This window comes from Amblyomma mixtum, chromosome 3 (genome assembly GCF_055824585.1).
Source record: "Amblyomma mixtum isolate Tamu chromosome 3, ASM5582458v1, whole genome shotgun sequence".
NCBI classification, from domain to species: Eukaryota; Metazoa; Arthropoda; class Arachnida; order Ixodida; family Ixodidae; genus Amblyomma; species Amblyomma mixtum.
In genome coordinates this window covers 251429568-251440676 of record NC_143014.1, presented here as the reverse complement: position 1 = coordinate 251440676, position 11109 = coordinate 251429568, and positions in this window count along the sequence as shown.

Here is an 11109-nt window from a genome sequence, read left to right as displayed (position 1 = left end):
GACCCTCCCTGGCTTCTGTCTCTTCCGACTGAGGCAACTCTTTAAAGCATTTGCTGAAGGCTGCCTCCGGTAACATCATGTTATAACGACAATACAGCGCACTGTTGCCGAGGAATTCCAACCGCGCACTCACGTCGCGCTTTTCACGATACTATAGGAGCATACACGGACTTCATCTTCTTCAGCTTCACGGAATAACCATGTCGTCGGTGACATTACGCGCTAGCGGCTTCACCATGTCTTCGACTTCAACTGGCCAGTTTACGTCCTGGGCGGCGGTCCCGAATTGCCCGCACTGCATGAGTGAGACAGCTCGCACAAGTTGAGAAAAGTACGAAGCACATCTGCACACTTCAGGGTATTGAAGAAGTAAAAAACAGCCCAGCGACGACGGACAAGACAGAAGAAAGAAGACGGGCAAGCGCTGACTAACAACTGAGGTTTATTAGAAAAAACACAGGTACTAATACCCTCCAAAAAAACAAACAGGACGCATGCTACTCCGCAATCACTTCTAATCATAGGAGTCAAGATACTTAATCTCACAGTCATGGAGAAGCACCGAGGCAGTGCTTACACACGTGTCACTGTTCACGTGGATGTGATATGCCTCACACAGTTCCCTTGTTAATTTATCTCTATGCCCGCCAACAACTTTTGTCTCATAAAAATTAGGAGTGCACATTTTCTTATCAGGAGAAAACAGGATATTCTTCGGGGGCAATCTCTGTTATGTAACGCTAGGTTGGACGATGGAGTACCTTTTGACGAGGTATTATGCTGACATAGACGGGTGTTCACACAATTTCCAGTTTGTCCGATGTATTTCTTGCCACACGAAAACTCAGTGTCATAGACTACTCTCTCAGCACATGACACGAACTTATTTTGGTGTTTTATCTTGCAGGTTCTACTACCAGTTGTATTTTTGTTTTTTAGCCTTTGCTTTCCTATCTACTATGGCACATACATGGTCTGTTCTGAAAGTAGTAGGACTCATTTTTTTAAACAAAACATATTCAAGAGAATAGTACCAACGATTACAATTTTTCAAGGTAGCACCCTTCCGCACCTACACGCTGCTGCCAATGAGTTTCACAGTTTTCGTACGCCTCCAGGAACGCCTGGACCGGAATGCTGTTTGGCTCCCTCGTCACGGCCTGTTGAACCACCTGTACCGATCCGTGATGTTTCCTCTCGAGCCTCGATTTTATTCTCGGGAATAGAAAAAAGTCTGGCGGGGCCAAGTCGAGGCTGTAGGGGGGCTGAGGCAGCGTTGCCGCCTTGTGCTGGGCAAAAAATCGGGGTCCTCATTCACATCATGAAGAAGATCCCACCGGTTGGCCTTTTCCTCCTCTGACAACACTCCCGGCACCAACTTCGCGCACGCTTTCCTCATGGATAAGTTTTTTACCATGATCTCAAAACTTGGGTTTGAGGAATGCTCAAGTCATCAGCCATCATTCTGATACTCATTCTACGATCACTGTTAAGTAAACGTTTCACTCGCTACACATTTTCGTTGGTCTTGCTGGTCGAAGGGCGTCTGGAGTGGTCGTCCTCCTCCTCTCTTTCCTTACCTTCTCGGAACAGCTTGTGCCACTCAAAAACCACCTGATCTACCCATGGAAGCCTCACCGTAGGCCTCCTTAGTCATGTTGTGAGTCTTTTTGCCCGTTTTACCAAGATTTACTCAAAATTTAATCGCGTATCGCTGATCCAGTAAACGCTCGATGATTCTGCGTGACGAGACGTTTGGACAGGGGTTCACAGTACAAGCGACCTCCTCTCTTCAACGGCCGAGAGCCGATTGCCGATTTTCCCCAGCATTCCCAATATCCCCCTTCAACGATCCTGCACGCGCAGACCACCTCTCGTCCGCCCGTTCGCCCAGGAAAAAATCAGTCCTACTACTTTCAGAACAGACCCTGTATTTTTTTCGGGGCTGAGAACAGCACTTGAATGCCATATTTGACGCCTACACTCTTCAATCTATATGACAAAAGATGAACATATGGTATAACCGCATGCCTCTTCATACCGGTCGGCTCGGATGGATGACAATTCTTAAAAGACTAGTTTCCTCAGAACTTTATTTCATGCAAGCAAGATTATCTCTTCCGGAAAGGCTGCCGATTGTAATCTCCTGACCTGCTGACAAAAACTATTTGCCATTCCCTGCACACAATATTTTGAAAGTGCTGATCCTAAATATGCAACGGCTATTCCACATTTGACTAACTTAGAATGGGCTGAGCGATAACTTAGCAATGGCTTCTCTGAGCGCTGCTGGAACAACTGGAAGAGATAATCTTGCTTGCATGCAATAAAACTATGTGGAAAATAAAGTCTTTTAAGAATTGCCATCCATCTGAGCCGACCGGTATGAAGAGGCATGCGGGTATACCATATGTTCATCTTTTGTACCATAGATTAAACAGTGTAGGACCCAAATATGGCATTCAAGTGCTGTTCTCAGCCCCCAAAAAACTTAGAAAAATATGTGGCATATTAGATAAGAAAGCAAAGGCTAAAACTAAAAAAAAACAACCGGTAGTAGAGCTTGCAAGATAAAACACCAAAATAAGTTCATGCCATGTGCTGAAAGGGTAGTCTATGATATTGAGTTTTCATGTGGCAAGAAATGCATCGGCCAAACCGTAAATTTTGTGAACACACGTCTACGTCAGCATAATACCTTGTTAAAAGGTTCCCCCATCGTCCAACCTTGCGTTACATGACAGAGATTGCCCCCTGAATAATATCCCGGTTTCCCCCGATAAGAAAATGTGCACTCCTTTTTTCTATGAGACAAAAGTTGTTTGCAGCCATAGAGATAAATTAACAAGGGAACTGTGTGAGGCATATCACATCCACGTTAATGGTGACACGTGTGTAAGCACTGCCTCGGTGCTTCTCCATGACTGTGAGATTAAGTATCTTGATTCCTATGATTAGAAGTGATCGCGGAGTGGCATACGTCCTGATTGTTTTTTTTGGAGGGTATTAATATATGTGTTTTTTCCAATAAACCTCAGTTGTTAGTCAGCGCTTGTCCTTCTTCTTTCTTCTGTCTTGTCCGTCGTCGCTGCGCCGTTTTTTACTTTTTTACTTCTTCAATAAGCACCAACTCGCTTAGTTTTCGGTTCTTCTGCACTTCAGGGTATCTGATGCCCGGAGTCAATCTCTTACAGGCGTTAGGTCCGACGGGAACCGCAATCTGTTGCACACTCTGTCGACACTCCTTAACTCGTCTTGGATGAAGTGCTTCGCAAAGCAGCCGTTCTTCGCCGGCACTAGACGGTTGTTCTGGCACATGACGGCGCCTAAATTCAGGCACCTTTTCGAGCCTCACGTCGTGTTCGTCGGGCGGCTGCGGCGAGTGCGCGGTACTTCACTGGCTGCGCGCTCTCCAAGTGAGCGCTCGTAGACGGATACATACATCGCGACAGAGGGGTAAGGTAGGCAATGAATACTTTGCATTAAAATACTGTGAAATCGGCTGTCGTCCACGGCATCCCAGTCCCTCAAGACTGCAGGACGATGCGGTGTAGGTATGATTTTCTGACATCCAGGATCACAGCCTGTCAGATCACCGAGCTGTTCAAAAAAAAAAGAAATTCATTTTCAAATATCTTCTGCAATATATGAGCTGAAATTAGGGCAATGCACCGCTTGGAGAAATATTTGAAGTAATTTTATGGAACGTCCGTCGGCGCGAAACAGGCGGAGGACGACTTACCAAGGTTACTGTTTTAGTAATATTGATACTTCGTCCTCTAGTTCGCGCAAAAACCACAGAACTTGTGATATGAAGGATGCTAAATTAACTGGGAACTAAGAAATTGCTGGTTGTGCCGCACAAGCCACTTTTTGCGCGTTCCACCCTCCTCCTCGTTCTTCTCCTCCTCATTCATCCTGGAATTAGGGCCCCACCCAGGATGTGGAAGCACCACATCATCAGAAGCAAGTTAAGGTTTATTTCTCTTCCTCCCCGCCCTCCTCCTCCGACCTTCCTCCCCAACTTACAGGAGACACCAACGCCCTCCTTGTTTCACCTTTCCTCCTGCTCTTACTGGCCGCGCCCGTTGCATTCCATGAACCTAATACCGTCTCTTATGACTTCCTGCTCCGGTTTTTCTTCTTCGGAGCTCTTTCACCACCTCTGCGCCCTCCTGTTTTGAACTTTCACCCTCCTAGTTGTAATCTTCCTTCGCTCTGTCAATGTTGCTGAGAGCAAAAAACTGTTGATGGCCCTAGATGGAATGCTGAACATCTTCCAGGTTCGAACCTGTTCGATCACATTACTTGAAGACAACTTGGATAGAGGTTAACTGTTTATTTACACTTCAAAAAAGGCAAAACAGAACGGAGGAACAACAAGGAGAAGGCTATTTACAAGTGACTGCCTCGCAGAAAGACCTGACGAAGCCAGCCCCCTGTTCCCGCAAACGCCCTCTTTTAATTCCCATGTCTCCGCCCAGAGTGAGTAAAACTCACTCAGAGTGATTACCGAAACGCTCGTTCAATCAAAGCTGGGGGAAAAACTACACAGAAAATCAATGATTTGGAGAAGATAAATATTCCGCATCCAATACTACAAAAGTAATATCACTCTGCGTTAACTTAGAAAACACCCTCGCTAAATTGGTGGCGTTCAGTGCCACCATCACAGGGTTTGCATTTTTAAAACCACCACCTTTTTTCCCGTGTTTCACACTTTTCCAAGTAGTATGCCACTAATATGCCAGTCGTAGTGTTCTAAATGTAATAATCTGCTGTTTGCTGGCTTTTTTCTTCTGTGTAAAGGACTAGTTTATCAGCATGTTATCAACAAGAAGCTAAGGATGTACCATGGTGCCATGATTGCCTCAGCTTTGAACGCATTTCACTTCCTGGTTTCGTTTCCTTGTAACTTCTGTCAAAGTTACAATGCTGGGAGGAAAGGAAAAGTCCGAGAGAAACAGACAGCACCTTTCATAAGGAATCACGTAGGGTCCCTCAAATAACGGGATAAATAAAAAAATCTCCGTCAGTTGATCATCGGCCGGCATCCGTGGTTACCATGACAGTATCAAAATGCGAGTTTCCCAGGACTTAGAAAAGCACTCAAGCTCTCAGAAATGTCTAGGGCTCGGAGTAAAATACAACTGAAAGCAAAGACAATTTTATTATTTCTTAATTTCTAGACTGCTTCCAGGAGATAGGGTTCGTGATTATCTGCAGGTTTATTCCCTGTACTTCACTGAGCTGTCTGCTTTGGAATAAATAAACCCATGCTCACGGCACAACTCCGTACCAGAGCTCAGAGTGAAATGTAGCACATAGAGGGTATGCTATGTCGGAAAGTACAGCCCCCATTATCAGACTCAGACTCTTAGCCTTGACTGTTAACATTGCATCTGAGGTCAGTAATCCAAGCAAAACAAGAAAGCAAAATTATTGCATCTGATGCTCAAGTAGTGTGCTGATGATTCAGCGCTAATTTAAACAACTTTTTTGTCAAGGTCTGATCACTGTTCTCTTAGCAAACTGCTCCTGTGGGCTTGAAGAGAAACATTTTAAGATGACATCTTTTTGAGAAGCATTTTGAGATGAACAGCACCGCGTGCGGAATATTGCACCGCTGTCCCTAATGACCTGTCGTCACTGCGTCCGATCGCCTGTGCGCCCGCTTGCCAGTTCAGATATTGTGCTGCAGCACAAGACACTGCTTGTAACTTTGTAAGCGAAAGAAACAAATAAAAATAACGAAATAAATATCAGCGACTAGCATTCGAACAACATAGCACTCGCAAAAAAACACTGTCATAAAATTTCCAAGCAGCTTGAAGAACATTATCTCTTTCTCCGTTCGCACATCACAGATTAGAAACTTCAGATGTACTATTTTCCTTTGCACCTACGTCACAGATGAATATTTGGGGCTGTCTTGATGACGATGCCTTTTTGTGCTGTCTAGTACGATTTTGAACAGAGACCATGTTTTGCACTTCTTACTTCTTTCCTTACCTTCTGCACGCTCCGCATCCCACGTTTTCATCCACACGTGCAGAAAATTTAGTGATTTTTATTGTTTGTGTACCTTGTTTATAATAGAAGAAGGAAGAACACCTTTTGCCATTTTTTTTGTTTGCTTTTTGCTGTTGCACTAAAGCCTTAGTCTGGTGTTAATGTACCAATAGATTTAGTTTTAATTTTACCCAGTCATGTTTTTTGCTATATTATTGTTGCCTGCATTCTATTTTTTCTGTCGGACCTGTCTTTGGTAATTTGGAATATTGCAGTGAGAATAAAATATGTGATGAAGATGATAAAAAAATAGCTGCGCTTTAACTACTGCTCAACCTGGTTTGAGAGCGAAAGCTATGGCGTATTGAGCAACTCTACGCGGCTTGGCGTCGGTAACGTTCAGTGCGTGCCGAACACAGCGCGCCCACCCTGCCACTCTGGCAGGTGGCAGTTAATGGTGATCGCAAGAGTTTGCTCACCCAATGATCGCTGCGGACTATTGCTGCAGTGCCTCGTGTCTGTCACAAAGTTGTCTGGGCTAACGAATGCAGCCCACATCTCTCGCTCATCACCCCACGTACCTCAAAGCGCGATTCAGGCGTCCACTGACCCAGGGAGACGGTTATGCGCACTTCCTTTCCTTCATATCATCAGAGTCTAAAACGTTGTCAACGCCAACGACAATGAACGTAATGAACGCCGACAGCCCAAGGCTTCAGTGCCGGGTTTCTGCCACAACCTTGACCTTGACCTCTGTGTCATGTGGTCGGGCACCATACTTATACCACGGCTGCTTCTTGGTTTGAGCTCTGGCTCAGTTCACGGTCATCGTCCTCCGGTCCCCGACCTTGGCTTACATGGCGTAGGGAAGCTTTCGCTTCAAACCTTCCGGCGGCACGAACAGATCAGCTTCGCTGACCACTGCGCGACAGCAATAGGCTATCGCCGCAGCCGAATACGCCTCGTGTTAAACTGCAACACGCTCTAGCGCTGTGCACAGCTCATCGTCATCTTCATAAACTAATATTACTATCAAAGTACTACTCGCGCTTTGAGCAATAGGGTGGTAGTGACCGAGAGATGTGCACTGCATGAGTTCGCGTAGACAACACTGCGGCAGAAACACGGAATTAAAGCAATACACGTTGGCGTTGACAACATTGCTTCAGAAACACGCCACTGGAGCAGATGCCGCCGGCGTACATTGTCTAAGTCTAAATTGGCACTGACGATAAAAAAGTTCAAGACGTGCATAACTGGCTCCCTGGGTAAGTGGACACTTTGATTGCGCTTTCAGATATGCACGTGGCGGTGATGTCCACCTGCAAAAAACTGCTTTCGCAAAATATTTCGTGCTTAGAAATGCTAAACCGCCAGCCATTTTTTTTTCTTCTGCTTTATTTATGAACGTATTCACTGACATCCTTTTTTTTTCAAGCTCTTCATGCTGCAACAACCTACGGCCATCTGGTAAGCAGGACGATAAGGTGGAGAGCCAAGACAGTTGGGACGGATACATTACCTGAGTGAATAACACTTTCAATAAACAGTCACCGTAATGACTCAGTGGCAATGGTTAACCAAAGTTCCCAGAATTGAATCACGTCTTTGTTGACTACATCTTGGACAGATGGAAAACGCAAACATTCCATCTGTTGACTGCTGTCAGGGCACGTTAAATGATCCTATGTAGGCACAATTAATCCAGAGCCCTTCACTGCCGCGTCTCTCCTTCGCAATAGGCAGCTTCAGAGCTTTACACTCTGCATACCATACCACTTTTTAAGTGAGTGTAGGACCTAGAGTATCCTTTTAGGTTTTCAGAGGAAAGAGGGCTCCAGCTAAACCATCAATCTGTCCAACACTTGACTCTAAGACAGGCTGAATGCCAAATAGAAAGAGGTCTGTCCAGAAAAAAATCCAACTTTTTTATGTTAGAAAAAATTTGTGCGCCACGAAGAGATTGCCTTACTGTCATTAAGGTTGAGTGCTGACTCGAAGAAAATTCCCTTTAATTTCTTCCACTTATCAAAACGTTTTGGAAATCCTTCTAACGGGGTGGCCATCATCTGTCATGCTGCATGACCTTTCATATCCTTGGCAGTTTTGAACCTTGGTCCTTCCAAACGCATGTTCTGCAAATGGATGAGTCATAAATTGCATGGAGACATGCATTTTCAAAATGCTCGCAGATCTGCGGGTGCCATGCTTCCCAAAAATACTCCACAAGACAAGATAAATGGCCCGAAAGATTGATGTGGAGCAACTGCCGGCTTCTGGATTTCCGCAACTCCAGTCAGTTTCCTTATATAGCATCCTGGAGGTATTACAACACTGCTCTTCTAGTACTCTGACTGTCAACCACGAATTTTCTCTGCGTCGCAACTCTCAGTGATTCCACCATGGACAATCTGCTGTGGAAAGTCTTACATTATGCCTTTCACTTCAAAATCCCTGCAACTGTTCCCCAGTGAGCGGTATGATCCGCTCCTCACAAATTCGCAGAGATAAATTGGGGACAAAATAGTCGGCAGAGAGCAATTCCGCTTCACTTACGCATTGCTCCCTTCTCACTGCGCGTTCCGCTGGACGCTGCCGGACGATGACAGACGCCTCCGACACACGGCACGACCATGCTAACATCATATTCTATTCACGGTCCTTTCAGGACGCGAAGCTTTTTGTAAATGGTTTGCTTTTTGTTTTATGGGGTTTAGCATCTTAAGCGACTTCGGCTATGACAGACTTCACATTGGGGGTTATGGGTAATTTCAACCCCCTGGGGATTTATAGCATGCACTGTCATCGCACAGTACGCGGGCCTCTAGCAGTTCGCTTGCATTGATAAGCGACCGCCGCGGCCGGGATCGAACCCACGTGCTTCGGCTCAGCAGCCAAACACCATAACCACTGAGCCCCAGCGACTGCAGTTTTATACTTGTCTGCCTCTTCAAAGGCCGACCATATTATGGCATGCATGTATGGCGAAATGGCTCTTCGTTATAAGCACAGAGGGAGGCGGGTGATATAATGGTTTTATTCGAATTCAATTTCATTCTGAATCATTTCGTAGTTCGTTATTGTCCCATGTTCTTGCTATCACTAGAATCGGTCAGTCGAACAGGTGAGTAGTAAGAATTCTGGAGAATCGGATGTGAAGAATTGTATCACAGTGGTCTCGTATTTATTCATGTTTTCCATCCACTGCTTACGAGCAAGCACAGTTTGCAAGGCGCGGGTAATTGCTCCGAGAAAACAGTTCACGGAAAAAGATGTCCTCATTGCTCTCGCTTTCCATACGTACCCACAGGTAGTAACTTCAATTATAATTAAATTAACACGTGGTTAACACACTCATCAGCACTACAGGTATAAAACGCTACAAGACACAACTCTATCACTTCATCTGCATGACCGCGCTGTATTGTTGTTATAACATGAAGTTGCCGGAGGCGGCCGTCAGCAAATTCTTCAGAGTTGCATAAGTCGGAGCAGACGGAGGCATGGCAGGAACTCGAAGAGAATGCAGACGTTTTGGACTCCGTGCAGAAGAATCACTAGTTTACTACGCATCAGGAGTCAGATTTGGGGCGAGGGCAAGTATCTCGTAACAGACCTTCATGAAAACGTAACACCACAGACTCTTCTCCGACACGATCCGAGGAACTTTTTTCCCACATACATACCTCGGAAGGCCACACATCGCGACGCATTCACTGCTACTTCACCCAAATCTCGTGCGGTACGTATTTATTTAAGAGCGTTCGCTCGCTGAGCGATCCGTCGGTCGGTCCATCATGCGTGCTTACCAGAGGCCGTGTAGTCCAGTTAGAAAGAACCCTCAGACATGTTCATTCTCATTAGACCACGACGCCAAAGGGCAAATCGACACTGGTTTGGGGCGTAAATCACCGTTGTATTTCTCTCATGCTCTTTATCAGGCGTAGAATTTCCATCGACAGGAAGACGCTTGTCCTTTAAAGTGCCGGAAGGTTCATGAAGGCTCCCTTGGATAGTCTAGATCTTAATCCGCCGTGTAATTAGCGTCCAACCCTCCAGCACTAACTTCAGGCGTCACTGCGCTAGCAGCTTTTGTTGCACTCGCAGCGCAAGCAATTCTTGCTGAGTAGAATGCTCTGCCAGAAAACTTTTTGCCACAATACGCGAGGCAACTTTCGTGTTAGCCAACGAGGCAGCGAAACAGGTAATTAACTTGCGACGGCAAATTTTACTTTTTTGAAATTTTTATTTTCACTTTTCTCAAACCTTGGATACCGCTTTTAGTGGACAGTTTGAGCCAAGTGGAGCCGTATTAGTTTAGAAGTGTACCGGATTACTGAACGCCTCTAGCACACGCCCAGTGTCAGCTGACTGCGCGTGCGCAGCTGGCATTCAATATATGTCCAATTAAATAGGGCTCCGCTGTGCTAAAAATTTCCGCGTTTCCTTCTTTTGAGCTCGCGTTTAAGCGTCGGTGGTGCGCAAATATTTGGCTCGCTTCTTACACTATATATATCCTGCCAAGATCCAAACCATTCATTAGTAATCTCAATATCTGCGCATCTTGAAACATAGGTTTAATTTTACCGACGAAAACTTAGGTTATTGCTTTCATTTTTCTGCAGCAACCTGTTCATAAATCATTCAATATGAGGAAGGAACACAACATAGATTGTGCAGGGGAAGGGCAACGAAGTGACGACGCGCGGGCATTTCGATATGGCGGTCACTTCAGGTGGTAGCAGCTTCCCGACGCAAAATTCAATTGCTTTGTCTGGAAGATGAAGCGTGGCCGTAGCACTCAAACTTCAGGAAAAGAATAACAGGCTGTATTATTATTCACTAAAATGGAAAACAGCAATATATCCCAAAACCATCCCTTATGGCCCCTGGCAAGTGTAGACCATATTCTGTCTATCAAGCCAGCTGTCCAACTCCTTCAAGGCGCTCTGCATCGCTGATCTTATCAACAACTCTATTATAGATTTTGGAAACTTCACTACTGTGGCCATATTGAAGGACACGATGTGCTATTCACATGTCTTCAAAAGCAGTGAGGCATCCCTGTGTACTACCATGAAGACTAAACCTACTGAA